At 41.4% G+C, this 10,955-nt stretch overlaps 1 non-coding gene across 1 annotated transcript; it reads left to right on the top strand.

The window, feature by feature from the left end:
• The first annotated feature begins 2,076 nt into the window (after positions 1-2,076).
• LOC107381913 (uncharacterized) lies at positions 2,077-3,403 on the top strand. The gene is made up of 3 exons (XR_011521469.1): positions 2,077-2,168; positions 2,507-2,570; positions 2,812-3,403. It is a non-coding gene; the product is annotated as an uncharacterized protein (transcript).
• The last annotated feature ends 7,552 nt before the right edge of the window (positions 3,404-10,955 follow it).

The following is a 10,955-nucleotide window of genomic DNA, read 5'->3' as shown; positions in this document are numbered from 1 at the left end:
CTGTCATGGTGAAGACAGCTGAGCTGGAAGGCAAAGTTTTTGATTTACCGGTCGATCTACGTTCCAACCTTCACCTATGGTCACGAGCTGTGAGTAATGACCGAAAAAACGAGATCGCAAATACAAGCAGCAGAAATTAGTTTTCTCTGCATGGTAGCTGGGCTCTCCCTTAGAGATAGGGTGAAAAGATCAGTCATCTGGGAGAGGCTCAGAGTAGGCCTGCTGCTCCTGCGTCTGGTTAGGATGCCTCCTGGACGCCTCCCTGGTGAGGTTTTCTGGGCATGTCCAACCAGAAGGAGACAAAACAGAAGACCCAGAACATGCTGCGTCTTGGCTGGCCAGGGAACACCTTGGGATTCCCCTAGAGGAGCTGGCCAAACTGGCTGGGGTTAGGCAGCTGCCCCCGTGACCTGACCCCGGATCTCCGGTGTGAGCAAACTCAGTTTAAACTGTTAAATGTTGCAATGGATAAAGAAAAAATCTCAATCAGAACAGTAATGCTTGGCTGGATTTAAGCAGACAGTAAATACATACCAGCTCAATCAGAAATAATCAAGAAAATCAGGATAAAAGCAATTCCCTTCAGTTAACACAGACATCTAGCTGATAAAAATAATGATGCAACAGATAAGAAAGTAAGAATACTCATTGAAAAGATCAATTTATATGCATAACAAATTTTAAAATACTTCAAGAACTCCTGTATTTTGTAAGTTTTCTTTATTTTGTAGCATTCAAGTAACTGATGTGACTTTTTGACCCTTAAGGCAGAAAGAGTTTTTTTGTTTTCACATTGATATTACTCAGACTTCAGCAGAAGGTTCAATAGCATTCCACAGCTTTAAAGATAAGCTGCAGCCTGTTAGAGCAAAGACTTGGAGTAAAGAGTTCAGGCTGGCCAACAAGCTGTGTAAGCAATGATGAGAGCTGCACTAACTGGAGAAAGAGCGCTTGACTTAGACCTGGACTTAAGGGCCTGCCTGTCCGCCCAGGCTGCCTTCAGATATCAGGACCACACATCAGCACCACCTCTGTTATGTAGCACTACTGGATCAAAGCAACGTTCTTCTACTGGAGACAGAACATGAAAGAGAGATTAAACAGAATAAAACACAATTTCTCAAGCTATTTATGGAAATTTAAATCCACAATGCTGGTGATTTATTTACATCATAAATTAGTCTGTGTGTGCATTTGTGTGTGTGTGTGTGTGTGTGTGTGTGTGTGTGTGTGTGTGTGTGTGAGTGTGTGTGTGCGCACACACACACAATATTTTAGTTTTGTTTGAACATGAGTACAGGACTACAAATGCGCTTCACGAATGTGGCGTCATCGAACCAGACATGGAGAAAACTGAGGCAGAAGGGCTTTAAGTTCAGCAAACTTCCCACAGGAGAAAAGAACCACCATAAATCTGGTCATTTGGTAAGTAGCAGCTACTTTGGAGAGAGGAGATTATGTGGTGATGTCATATATGCAACGTGCCGATTTCTAGTTTGTAGTCATGCTAATTACGAACTTTTACAAGCTAATAAATCTCAAAGTACGTGACTGGCGTGGTCGAAACACCCATCATTACTTTTCATTTAAATTGCAGTACAACATGGGTGTAAGGCAAAGCGATTAGAAAATAGCGTTTTTAGCCCTGTTGACTTGCATTCATTTTGTTGTTCTTACGGGGACCCGTGATGTGGACTTAGGCTCCCGATTGAGAAACAGCCTTGGATTCAACTCAGTCCAAGATGGCTGCCAGAGCTGATCAAGCTAAAAGAAAATAAAAAATAAAAACTTGCTTTAACTCCTAGTTAACTGTAAGAGTCAACCCTGAATTGTACTCTGATCAGTAATTGGTTACACATAGTTTTAAACAATTAAAAATGTTATGGTTTAACATTTAATTATTTAAAACAAAATATTTGGTGTTTATTCAAATCTAACCAGGGATGTACACCAAATGTCTGAAACAAAGCCAAAACTGAAAAGTTATAAAGGCATTATACAGTAGATTTGTTTCATTTTAAAATTGATTGTAGAATGTTTAAACTGCTGCTACCATTGGTTACCATGGAAATAATGCTGCACCTTTTAAAACCTTTCCGATTCTTCTGACATATGAGAGGACATTTTGATCCTGCAGAGGATATCTCTAAAGTGTCTTCATAGAAGAGGTAAGAAAAATCTGCTTTTTACTCCTTTTAGCATGTTTTTATACTCCTCTGCCCCTCAGAGGCGACTTTTTAAACTTTGAACTTTTGTAAACTTTCGATTTTAGCAGTTTTGTCATCCAGATCTTTTCTATGAAATGTCTGCAGCAGAATCATGTTAAAGGTGATTTGGGCTGCCAGTGAGAACTTTAAATAGAAATCAGTGGATTTAACTTATTATAAAAGTACTGTGTGCATCACCATCCATCATATCTTTACCAGAAATAGATAACGAGACTAAATCTTCTCATTTCTAGTTATAGCACCTCCTAATGTAAGTTGTGTTCTTTTGAATATTCCAGAGGTGATTCCTGGGTATAGGAGAGGAGTCAAGTGTCCAACAGGAAAATGTCATCACTGGAAGAGGTTAGTTGATTTAACTAGACATTTAACATACATGCTGGTAGAGAGGTTGTTTTGGAAACGTCTAACAAAAATGTAGGCAATACTCTGATCTATTATATTATGGAACTGTAGCATCAATGTTTTCTGATGGAACTGAGTTAATCTGCTTATATTTTTACAAATGTAAACATGAGTTTGTGAAAGAACATTTCTGAAAGTAACTGAATGAAAAGTTTTTTTGTTTTCACTTTTTATTTCACAGAATCCGACCTGCAAAGACGAGGAGAAAGATGAGAAGGAAGTGAGTGTGGGACCTTTGGATCAACCTACCAAGAAGAAGAAGAAGCTGTACCGCTGTGACCAGTGTGACAAGAGCTTTGGTACTTCTTACAAGTTAAAATGTCACCAACGTGTCCATACTGGAGAAAAACCGTTTCCCTGTGAGACCTGTGGGAAACGTTTTTCTGAGAAAGGGAATCTGAATCGACACCAACAGATTCACACTGGAGAAAAACCATTTCCCTGTGAGACCTGTGGGAAATGTTTTACTCATTTAGGGACTCTGAAACAACACCAACAGATTCATACTGGAGAAAAACCATTTCCCTGTGAGACCTGTGGGAAATGTTTTACTCGGTTAAGGCATCTGAAACTACACCAACTTGTCCATACTGGAATAAGGCCATTTTCCCGTAAGTCATGTGGGAAAAGTTTTACTCAGCAAAGATCTATGAAATGACACCAGCAGATCCACAAAGACAGAAATTGTGAAGTGTGTGTGACCAGTACAAGGAGAGTTTATGTGTTACCATGATGTCAACAGGAATAAAAATGATTTAATGTGTTAAGATTTCAAAGACAATGTTTTATTACTATTAATATGCATTCAACTATGTGGAGTTTCCTTGTAGATAAAAATACCATACCATACCACTTTATTTGTCAAGCGTATTTCAGCACAGCAAGGGGCCGACCAAAGTGCCTTACATACATAACAGAAAGAAGTACTAAAACATACATCATGTCAAAAAAACAGCTAAGGGTAAGAGAAGTAAAACTGCCAAAATAGCTATTCAAAAAATGGATAAAACCTAATAAAAATATGAATAAAAACAACTGAAAGTAATAGTGTAACAAGAAACAAGTCAAGATGTAAAAGCCAGGTCATAAAAGTACATTTTCAGTTGTGACTTGAAGGTGGCTGTAATGTCCAGTAATGGTCAGTTTTCATGTACTGTTTGACCCCTTCAGTATCTGGTGGACATGGAGACAAGACTCTGCATGTGTTGCCTTTAATCTGCCAGGTGCTGCTAGTCCATCAGCTGGGGCCTCTCTACAGCTCGGAACACATGATAACAAAGTGTCAACAATAAAGTATGTTTGAATTTGAATTGAATTGAATTGAATACTGTTCCCTTCTCAAGGCCCTTCTGTGCCAAGCCTGCCTGGTTATCTAGGCTGGACTGGACTGTTATAAGAGTGGCTGTTTTCAGCTTTTATGAGTTAATCATTCGTATAATAATAATAATAATAATAATGGTTTGATTAATCTGTGCTTAAATCAATAAGGCTGACTGATCTGTGCTTGAATTATTGAAATGAAGTATTACATTGATTTATATATATGGTAATCAGTAATGTTTGATATGACAAGGCAATCGTCACCTGCACCAGACACAAGGACAAATTAAAGTTAAGTTAAACTCATGACACATAGAAATTTCTTTACCCCAGATCAGAGCATCCGGTATCTCAAGAAGGCGTGTTTTCTGAGGTTGTCGTGGTAATATCCCTTAACATGGCACGCTTGGATTGGCCAAGTAAATCATAATACGAGAATATTAAAACAGAATCACTTACAGTGATTCAGCAGTTGTAGTCGCATTCCAGCTTTCCATCACTCAGTATTCAGTTCTAGAGAAAGAGCTTCGGAACGGACGTCCGGAGCGAAGCCTCTTTAACCGTGAGCGTTTTGGCAAGCTGCCAAAACCCTGCTAAAAGCTGCCTACTGCTGACAAAGCAAACGGTTCCTGCAGAACAAAGCTTATACTGTTCCAACTCCTTTAGAGTTCGTCTAGACGCCAGGGTTCCATCCATCTGTTGTGACCCGGAAAAACATCTCTGGACTGACGGGTCGGTGCTACGGTATTCTACAACCTCAGTTCCAGAGGTCATCCGACCTCTCTGACATTCGGATCCATGAAGAGGGTCTTCCAAAGGGTGAGGTTGACACGCAGATAGCGTCTGATGCCTTTTTGATAAGAATCAACCTCATAGCTTAACACAAACCAAATTATTTCCCTTTTACACCCAGAACTCAGCTCTTCTTGATACGAAAGTTCTGATAACATCATATTCACACATAGGCACCATACATCACATTTCATCCACCTAGATCCATCCATCACAGTAAATATTAGTTAACTTGTCATGTTTTAATTGTTTGGAAAATAAATGCTTACTTTTATAGACCTGACTCTTTCCTTGAATCAAGACGAAGTGTTCTACAATCCCTGAATAAACAAAGAATCCTAGAATCTTCTGATTAAACATCCAAAGACCAAGCAGGTTGATATTCTATATTTATGTAGAGTATTTCAGCTTATTGGTCATAAGTAGAGGTAATATATTAAGCTCTTATAGCACTATATTTACCAACACCTACACCGCAATAAAAGCTAACTGGTGGATGGTAAGAGGTAAAGCAGTCCACAGAACAGGGGCCACATGTACAAAAGCACACTTCCCCCTCATTTTATTTCTGGGTTTCACATGAGGTTGCATCTACGTAACCAAATGCAGATGGGGATTTGGAAGTAGCCAGCGCTGCACAAAACTCTATTTACTTTGGTGACTGGGTGTTAAAATGCCGAAATTCTATGCGATCTACGGTTATTACAGTCACTCTAATCGGGACTAAGGCAAACATTTTTTCAAGTCCTGAATGTAGTGCGCCGCAAAGGACTTAATTTAAAAAAAATAATGTGCTGAAAGAAGATGGCAGAAGAGGATCCGTTCTGTAGATTTTTTTTCCCCACCTGGCATTCAAAGAGAGCAGACGCTTTTTTTATGCTCCTGCCCCTTGTAACGTCACCAAATGGACTGATTTTGAGGTCCCACAGTTCATATGCACAGCCAGAGCAAATAACCCTGGCTACACACGTTCTGCTGTATTTTACCCTGACAGAACATGGAATGTCTGCACGCAGATGACTTCATCAGCTGAACTGAAGCTTCAACAGATTACGAAAGATGAACAAATAGCATTCTTTTCCCCAAGGTTCTGCACAGAACTCCATTAGATAAACTTTTATTCCCAGAAGATTTCTACACTGACAAAATTCTCAGCTCTACTGACTCTCAGAAACTATTTTCAACATTCAAAACTCTGCTCACCCCTCCATCTCCACCTCCTACCATCAATTTATCAGCTGACACCTTTGCCTCATTCTTCACTGACAAAGTGGCAGCTATAAGGAAACAGTTTACTCAACTGGCCACTCCTGAATATTCACTACCACAAACTCCTACAAGCCCAACCATCTCAGGCCCTACTGCTTCATTTTCCTCTTTTTCCCCTGTCACTGAGAACTGTGTGTCCAAGCATCTCACATGCAGCTGCCCTACTACATGCCCACTTGACCCCATTCCGACTAAGCTGCTCCAAGCTATTGCTCTTACAGTAGCCGAAGCAGTCACACATGTGATCAACGCATCACTGACATCCGGTACATTTCCCATCTCTCTCAAGCATGCTCAGGTTAAACCGCTGCTAAAAAAAAAACATCTCTTCCTCCAAATCATGTGGAGAACTACCGACCTATCTCTCTCCTCCCTTTTCTGTCCAAAATCATTGAAAGAGTGGCTTTCAAGCAGATCACAGAATACCTCTCACAAAACTGTCTGCTTGACCCTTACCAATCTGGGTTCAAAAAGGGCCACTCCACTGAAACTGCTCTGTTCGCAGTGACTGAATCCTTAAAAGAAGCTAGAGCGACAGGCAAATCCTCAGTGCTTATCCTGCTCGACTTATCGGCTGCATTTGACACTGTCAGCCATGGCTTCCTTTTGTCCGCACTCTCTACCATGGGCATCACAGAGAAAGCACACGCCTGGTTTGAATCGTACCTCACAGGATGATCATTCAGTGTATCTTGGCTTGGACAATCCTCTACCGTGCACCATCTTGCCACAGGAGTCCCCCAGGGCTCTGTACTAGGACCTCTTCTCTTTGCCATATACACCACCTCACTGGGTGAGATCATTCAATCACATGGCTTCTCCTACCACTGCTATGCAGACGACACCCAGCTCTATCTGTCATTTCCACAGGCTGACCACACTGTCTCTGCACAAATATCAAACTGTCTCTCTGACATATCAAAATGGATGAAATCCCACCATCTCCAACTCAACCTCTCTAAAACTGAACTACTTGTCATCCCAGCAAAACCATCCATACAGCACAATATCTCAATCCAAAATGACTTCCTATCTCTGGCTCCTTCAAAGGCAGTTCGAAATCTGGGTGTTGTGATTGATGAACACCTGACCTTTAAAGATCATGTTGCCTCTGTTGCCCCTTCATGCCGCTTTGCGCTGTATAACATACGAAAGATCAGACCATACCTAACAACATGCCACCCAGCTCCTGGTGCAATCTACTGTCATCTCCCGCCTCAATTACTGCAATGTCCTTCTAACTGGTCTTCCAGCCTGTACTGTGAGACCTCTTCAAATGTTCCAGAACGCAGTGGCGTGTCTGGTCTTCAATCACCCCTCTGTTCATTGAGCTCCACTGGCTACCGCTAGCAGCACGCATCAAATTCAAATTGCTAACAGTGGCATACAAAGTCCGAGATGGTACGGCTCCCATCTACCTGAATCCTCTTGCAAAGGCTTGCGTCTCGGCCCGGCCGCTCCGGTCATCACAGGATCGTTGGCTAGCAGTGCCTACACCACGTTCAGGACAATCCAGACTCTTCTCATGCATCGTTCCACAAATGTGGAATGACCTTCCAAGCACTACCAGAACTTCCTTTTCAATTTTCAAGAAACTCCTGAAGACCCTGCTCTTCAGAGAGCATCTTCTTAACTAGCACCTTGCCTGCACCCGTCCCCCCTCTCTACTGTCCACTCCTTGTTCCCTACTCTCTATGACTGATGTCAATGTTGTTGTTGTTATTGTTGTTTTTAGCCTCAAGGGCAATATGACGATTATCACTTGTAAGTCGCTTTGGACAAAAGCGTCTGCTAAATACATAAACAAAAACATAAGATTTCATAATTAAAAGTAATAATTTTATATTTCAAAATAATCATTGAAGATTGAAGATTTTATAATTAATAATCACTAAATATTGCCATGTATGATTATAAATGATGAAATGTTTCATGAATCTGTTTCAATAATACTAAGTATGTTTCCTGGATTAGGTCATCACACTTGCAGACAGAGTAAGGCTAAGATAATGTAGCATCATGAAGGTCTTCTAATTGTGACAAAGGTCATACTTTCCCAGCTGGGTCAGACTGTAACTTTAGTTCCACAGATTAACCCAGGAGCCCTGATGTCTGCTGAATATCACCCCTTATCTGCTGCCGTTCTGTCCCAGAAGAAGGACCTTCAAGTTCACGATAATAATCTAAATAATGATATTAATAAACTCTTTGACTTTGTTACTGTTTATGATAATCATCATAAATAATCACTTGGTTCAGTATAAATGTATTTTAATTACTGAAATGAATTATTATGCTTTGGGTGTGATTATGATAATGGGTGATGATCAGTAATATGTGTTCAGTAATCGTGAAAGTCAGCTTCCACTTATCCATCCAACACAGAACTGATCCAGAGTAACCCCTTCTTTCCACTGGAGCCGTCAGCAGCACGTTACTGCAGCAGCACGTCTTGCTCGCGTAAACTGCAGCTTGGCCCTTCCCACGAGACGTGAAGTAGCAGGGGAGCAGCTGTCACCGACCGAGCACGAAGTCACACGAGTGACTTCGTCAGTAAACACAACAACAAGCAAGAGAAAACAATAACATGGCTCCAAAAGGTTTGTGTTTTATGTTCTGTCCGTTTTATAATCGCCAATACGGACCTGAAAAACAAAGGAGACCGCTAGGTAGGTGATAACTTCTCACGGGGCCGCACATTTAGTAAAACAACCGGAAGGCAGTACGTTTCTTTATTCTGAAAATCTTGGGAGCTTCTCTCCATTTCCGCATCCGATTTCCTGTCTTTCCTTCCCCCAAAATGTCGAACTTGACCCGTTTCAGAGGCGTCGCGCGTAGAAAATAGAACCGGCGCGTAAAGGCCGCGATATGCTGCTCCTGAGACGCGGCCGACTCGCGCTGCTGACGGCTCCAGTGGAAAAGGTTCTGTTGACCACAGCAGTTCCTATCAGCAGCTATGACGTGCTGCTGATGGCTCCTGTGGAAAGCAGGGGTAAGGGTAACTTCCATCACCTGTCTTGACTCATGACCAAAGTTTTCTTGCTCTAAGAGTGGGCGTGTTCTGAGGACTTTGTAAAACTAACTTCCAGCAGCTTTGACCCCAGTTCGTGAACCAACCACCATCAGAGGATCAGGGAACGGCCGTCCCCGAAGCCTCCACCTGCTGTTCTATCACGCCGATGAGAATAGCTATGAATAAACGTAACTGTAGCCAGCTGACGCAAAACTCCTCAGAGTTATTGATTTTTGAGTTAAGTTAGACGAAACTCCTTCAGAGTAAGCCAGACGCTCGACACTGTGTACCCGACGACATCTTCGGACCAGAGTCGTTTCGTCGAGTCTCCTCTACCGGACCGAGTACTTGGAGGAAGAAACCATCCTCCCTTGACCTCCGGATCCTCACGAAGGGTCATCCTTGCTGGGTGAGGTAGCACACAGATTGTGTCTGATGCTGTTTTCTCTAAGTAAACAACAGTTAGCTACAAAGCCATCATTTCCAGCCCAGAACGCGTTCCTCTCTCTGAAAGAAACCTTCTGAGAAATTCATTTACGCATCCAAACTCGTGTTTTCATTTAGCTTTCATTCAGCCACATGTTTGCCTTTTAAAACAAGTTTAATATCAAAGCTGTTAAAATTTGTCATTAAATTGTCATCCATGAATTGTCATTTCTAATTGTTATTCAAATAGTGAAGTTTAAAATTGTTAGTAATAAATTCTTCATTTTTAAACTTGCCTCATTCTATGAAATGGAACACAGAAAGGTATAATTATTTCTGGTTACTGAAAAAGCAAAGATTCCTAACTTCTGATTCAAAATAAACTTTTGCTATTACATTTAAATATCTTAAATTAAACATTAATCTTTGGATTAAAAATAGACCAAACAGGTTGGTGTATGAACTTAAATCGATTATGTACGGTAAGTGTCCTGGATATTTATATATGATATAAGCTTCATAGATTAATCTGCTTGGTCATGCTCAGAATTAACAATTAATAGAAAACAGTGTTGATTCTAGTATGTAGTAAAACCCTACAATAAAGACATGACACATAAGTAACCTTGTCCCACATTTCAGAGCTCAGAATCAGAGACTGTGTTCTGAGATGCTTGGCAATTTCTGAGATAACACCAGGCCTTAAAAGAGCTTCACTCTCAGTCTCAGTAAGTCAGACAGCCAGAGAGAGAGAAGCTCAGAACGGCCGTCTGAGCAAGCCTCTTTCACCAGAAGGATTTTGACATAGTCAAAACCTTAAGCTTTTGCACCTGCGAAGCCGAACAACAAGATAGTCTTTTCCTGCAGAAAAGCTGATTTGTTTAGACTCCTTAAGAGTCCAAGACGCGTGGTTTCCATCCATCTGGCGTGACCCGAGACACATCTCTAGGACTGAGAGGACGGTACCTCCGTACTCTACAGCCCTCCGGTACCAGCGGTCATCCAACCCCCTCTGACTTTCGGATCTGTCAAGAGGGTGCCTCTATGGGTAACGTAGACGTGCAGATAGCGTCTGTATGCAGTTTGATAAATAACAGCTTGTAGCTTACTTGCAAACCAAATTTCCTCCATCCAGGATTCAACTTTCTCATGATACTGACTGAAATACTATATTCACACCTAGTTCCAGACACCCATCTCTTAGTTTGCATCCACTCACAGTAAATAATAGTTTAAACCAGTGGTTCCCAAACTTATTTAGCCGAGCACCCCCTTCTATGTCCCGACCATGTCGACGCACCCCCCAGCCCCCACATCAGGGCATGGCTATATATATATATATATATATATATACGCCAATGTAACTGGCTTTGTAAAAGGACGCTATGCATTCGATAATATACGTAGACTTCTGGACATAATTGACTACTCGACACTTCATAAGAAAACCGTTCTGCTCCTGTCACTAGATGTGGAAAAAGCTTTTGATAGGGTCGAGTGGTCAT

This window comes from Nothobranchius furzeri, chromosome 9 (genome assembly GCF_043380555.1).
Source record: "Nothobranchius furzeri strain GRZ-AD chromosome 9, NfurGRZ-RIMD1, whole genome shotgun sequence".
Taxonomy (NCBI): domain Eukaryota; kingdom Metazoa; phylum Chordata; class Actinopteri; order Cyprinodontiformes; family Nothobranchiidae; genus Nothobranchius; species Nothobranchius furzeri.
The sequence above is the reverse complement of the archived record's forward strand: the minus strand, read 5'-3'. Positions and strand labels throughout refer to the sequence as shown.